This window comes from Myzus persicae, unplaced genomic scaffold (assembly GCF_001856785.1).
Source record: "Myzus persicae strain clone G006 unplaced genomic scaffold, MPER_G0061.0, whole genome shotgun sequence".
Lineage (NCBI taxonomy): Eukaryota > Metazoa > Arthropoda > Insecta > Hemiptera > Aphididae > Myzus > Myzus persicae.
The window spans coordinates 5,421-10,840 of NW_019104115.1; positions in this window are offsets into that span (position 1 = coordinate 5,421).

Consider the following 5,420-nt stretch of genomic DNA (forward strand, 5'->3'; position numbering starts at 1 on the left):
TCAATATTTTTATACTTAACAACATTTTTTAGTATAATTATATACGAATTATAAACTAATAAATGTAACTAATCAAATATTGAAGTAATGGTTTTTTCTGTTTTTAGTTTAGAATCATTTAAACTCGTTTTAAAGTTTCTATGCGAAGGGTAAGTGCTGGTAAGCGATAATCTATGACATTAATATGGTGCCACAACCTACCCATCTTAACTTGAAAAAGTTTATTAATACATGTGGACATGTGCAGAATGCAGATCATACCATTGAGGCATTTCAAGTTTTGGCTGAAACGGGTGTAATTGCCTGGCATTGTGGTGCTCATTGACCGCTCAAGTGCCGTTACCCGCAATAAGTTATGGGCTGCACCAACCGGAGGTCGGTCAATGGGGTCAATAAGGGTGCCTCACATTTATTTTCAAATAAATTCAAACGGATACAAATATTTAGAAAATTAATTACTAATAAAATTCCCTGGTGGTTTCTAATAGTTGCAAATTATAATGTATATATTATTATTTATTATATATAGTAACCAGCTAACAATGTTTACGTTTTTGGTCGGGGAGAGGCCATAATATCTCCATGAATCCCCACTACTATATACGTGATCTAATGTGCCCCGAGAATACCTAGGAACTCAATTTCAAACCGGTTTTTAAAATTCGCAAATCGATACATTAATAATTATTGCGAATTTCGCACAGATTTTTGCAAGCCCATTTTTCGCCCCTTTTGCAGTATTATTTGAAGGCCAACCGCGCGTACATTCGTTTGGTTTTTGGCGGATCCGTTTTCGCGGTCGTCGCCCCGACAAATCGGTGGCGGCGGCGGCGTCGGTCTACCGTTACGACCTTGGGGCTGCACTGTCATTATCACATCGAAGCACAGACATTGTCAGTATAATACCGTTATAATATTATGTCTATGGTGGTGACCACGTGATTCCGTTTTCAGTGTTCCGGTACTCAACACTTAAATACTTAATAGAGAACTATGAAACCGATATACACATATATATATAATATAAGTATAGGTATATGAATCATCATGAAATGTTTTCCTAAATGTGTAGTTGGACCAATGATACCTGTTTTATATTTCGACTTAAGCGATTTATTGGCAGACAGCATCACTAAAATATTTAAACGATACCAAACATTTCTATTTACTATGGTACATTTTTCACAATTCGTAAATATCTTTAATATTCACTGGTTTTATAATATATAATACAACTGATGTTATAAACGAATAAATGACAGGTAAACAAATATTTTATGTATATAATTTTAATTGTATATTCGATTTATTGTTGGACTAATAACTAATTGATCATTGGTTGTTAAACAGTTTTTACGATATTGCCAGATATTACTTGGTTTATAAATTTTAATCGAATGGCTTACTTTTGTTTATTTTAGTTATGGTGGTATACCTAAGTATTTCAGTCAAAGTAATAATAATAAGCAGTTTTTCTTTCAATAATTATCACCAAATTTTTAATTACATTTTTATCTGATACACCGAATAATTTTTTTGATTACAGATATTTTGTGAAAATCTTTTTTTTTAAATCTTAAAATATTCAAACGACGACGTACAACAGTCTACTGGTAATTATAATTGCGCGTGCCCTTAAATTAATTAATCCGTAAGTAAACTAATTTTCAAATAATAGCTTTCTTCCCAAAGGCTTTATATTTATATGAATGTGTCCTATTAATATTTGCGCACTCTCACCACTACGGTTTAAGCCCTTTATTTTGAAATTATTTCTTAAAACATTACCATTTTTTAAATGCAGAAAGGAATTCGATTATGCATAGGTACCTACTAAAAAATCGGACCAAAAAATGAATATAGTCTTACCCCAAATTTAATGGAGCGTAATATTAGTAAGTTGCAAAAGTTGAATTTTGTAACGTGATGCGTTGGATGATCAACGACTGGGGATATGATACGAGTACATATATATCATATTCAATAAGAGTTTTATAGGGGACTATAAATTTAGTGGCATTGAGCTTTCTGTCATTGAAAAACGCACCAGGTACACAATTCTATATAATCTTAAAAGGCTAAGAATAGTACACATTTTCAGGAAGAATAATACTATATCGGTTACAAATACACAGGATAGCGGTAAGGATATGAACTATAATATGTGTATATGTACTGACGATTTGCATTAAGTTTCAAAAGTTGCAGCAGTGGTTTTCCGATGGGTCAGCTTACAAATATGTTATGCGATATATTTGTATTATAATGTGTGTATGATCGGCTTAGAGGTCGATGATAAACCGACACAAACAAGGATGACAAGTTTGGGTACCACATACTCATTACTATACATATTATGAATAGCATTTTTCGGCAGTAAGACAGAGCACTGTTCACAGGTATTTAAACGTCGTACGTTATTATATTATTGTGTATGGCTATAGACCGTATGTATACTAAATACGTACCTATACCTCGAAAATTGAGATACTTTAAGCCTCTGTTGTGCACATCGTTGACGACTATGACTAAGTCGACCCGACGTGATTATACGTGTGAATATTATAGTAAATTGTATCCGACAAATCCCCGTGCAAACTTTCAACAGATTTATTATGCACACACAGAAGGACGTGTTCACGTGCAGTGTTTGAACGATGTATAAATACATGTATGTATAAATATATTGTATATATTATATTTCACACGTCGTAGAACATTTTCCATATGTATATGACACATTATATGCCAGCTAGAGGTATTATATAATTTAATTCCTCGTTGTAGAAAACGACCCAAACTCAACCGAACACCTACAATTCAATAATATGTATATCATTTGCAATACATCATGCAGCATTGTATGCTTTTTTTTTTTTAAACAATATACGGTGTGGTCCTTAATCAATATTTGTGAATATATTTTTTATATTAGATTGAATTTAATAAGGGTCTGTGTACTATTTTGAGAATAATCGCAAAATACGATTTCTTTTTACAGTTCACATTTTATTTGTACGACGAAGTTTTATTTTATTCTAGTGAAATTAATTTTAATTAAAAATAAACGAGATGCTTCGAAAAACTTTTGCTGAGAAGCCACGAAAACCCGTTCTGAGATGCGCCGTGGTGTTGTTTGATCCCATCCTCCCACCACACACCACTCAATTCAAATTAGAAAACTTTATAATATGCAAAATTATATAAACTTGTACGAGACTTTCGTAAATACTACCGTAATTACTAAAATATATTTTTCTATACAATTATAAGACATTCGATAATTATTGTCCGTCCTCTAATTGACAATATTGTTGTCGGCTCACGTCAAAAATATTTAAATATGGTAGTTAGCATAATATCATTGTATGTTTTGCAGAAATATTTTTTCAAAACAATACATTTATAATATTATCTATAGTTACCGTTAACAACATTAACAAAAATACAAAAGATTATTCATCAGGCCAGAGCATAAATATAGCGATGCTTCATTGACGCATAATATATTATATACATTATTTTCATGCAGAATTCACACCGTCCTAGATGTAATTGACAAATTGAAAATGTTATTATGGTAAAATTATCGATTAACAACAATAATAAATAATAATATTATGATGATTTGAATTAGACCGTTCAGTCGTCATGATGCATAAAAATACACAAGGTTAGGGTGGGTTTGCGGTAGGACGATGTGGCAAATTTCCCATCCCCATGTTGCAAAGCCAGGTTTTATTTTTAATACAGACAAATTATGTTTTAGCCATATAATTCTTATAAAGTATAAGTAAGATGCAGCTGTCGGATCTTCGTCGAAGGTCATCGAAAACCTATATTTTAATAAGAATCATTTTTAAAACCTTAGACGTAAATAATAGTAAATGTTATTTGATTATGTAAATGTGATTGACTCTAAAATATCATGGCAATAAATCATTCTCATATTAATAGATATTACTTGAATAAGATAAGATTAGATTAGATAGATTTATTGTAACATCAATAAATATTTAACATTATTAAACGATTTTCAAAAATTAAAAAAAAATACAAATAACCAATAGGTACCTACCTAATATTTTGATAAAATATGTATATTTTTTTTAATAAGTACCTATACAATCAATCATTTATTACCTTGATATATATTATATGTATTAATATATGTTATGAACGTGCGTGTGTATTCATTAAGGATAAATGTAACTAACCACATTTTTGAATCTCAATTCAACCCCCCTCCTACCAACGAGAGTAATAAAAACCACCCCTGATATCATAATTATCGAAACAATGCTGAATGTCTTTTTGGTGAATTCGGATGGTAGTAGCTAATGGTATAGATTCAAACACGTATTTCAAGTGGGGTAAATATCCTCCAATAGTTTTTTATTGGTCATTACTGACTCATTACTCATTAGTAATGGCTCATTAGTCATTACAGTGGCTCATCGTATCGGCTCTCACACATTTACCTAACCATTTAGCACCGTATGGTATAATATATTTACCTCTACCCGACTTCAGTCTAAACTTCAAAACTTACCTAACTGTTTCAATAATTAATGAAAATTAAAACATTATCCCTGTATAAATTGGTTATCTCCGAGGTTACCTATGAGTTTTAAAATAGAGTTAAAGTTTTAAGAAACCCAAAATTACATTTCGGTGTAATTCAGCCATGGTGTTTAAATTTGAAATAGCAATAATACTGATAGGAATTAATATAAATAAATAGACAACCTTTATACAATCGCGAAACGTAAATAAACAAGTTAAAAACAAAGTACTTACCTATCCACCCACAATATCTTGAATGTGAAAATATACATATTTTATTCATAACTATTATTATATTTTGAGAAATTAACTCCATACATAATTATTGAGGTGGCCGGGTGTCAATTAAACGTGCACGTTCAATTATTCAGTGCTGTCCTGAGATTTCAAACGACCCTTGGCAATCGAAAGTCAAAACAGCGCAGGATCTGAGACTGAATATAATATATAAGACATGCGGCGAAGTACCTCCAAACAATTCTACAGTAAGTACACTAATTAGTAATTATAATAACTGTCTCGTGTCAAAATTACTGCAAAACCTGATAACAACATTAATAATATCTTTACGAATAATTGTTATCATTGCACTCCGTGGACAAATAAAAACAAAAGATGTAAAGATTAAGTGTAGGTATCCAAATAGGTGAACTATATTACAACAATAATGATAACTTAAATCTGAGATTTTTACGGTTTCCCAAAAACAAATACCGCATTAAAATAAAAAATCAAATAGGTACACTCAAATACGCAAAATTTTAAATCGGCACTCTTCTAATTGAAAAAAATATACTCATAATAGTTTAAAATATAGTTGCAGTGATATTAACGGGCAAATGCACTCTGATAGT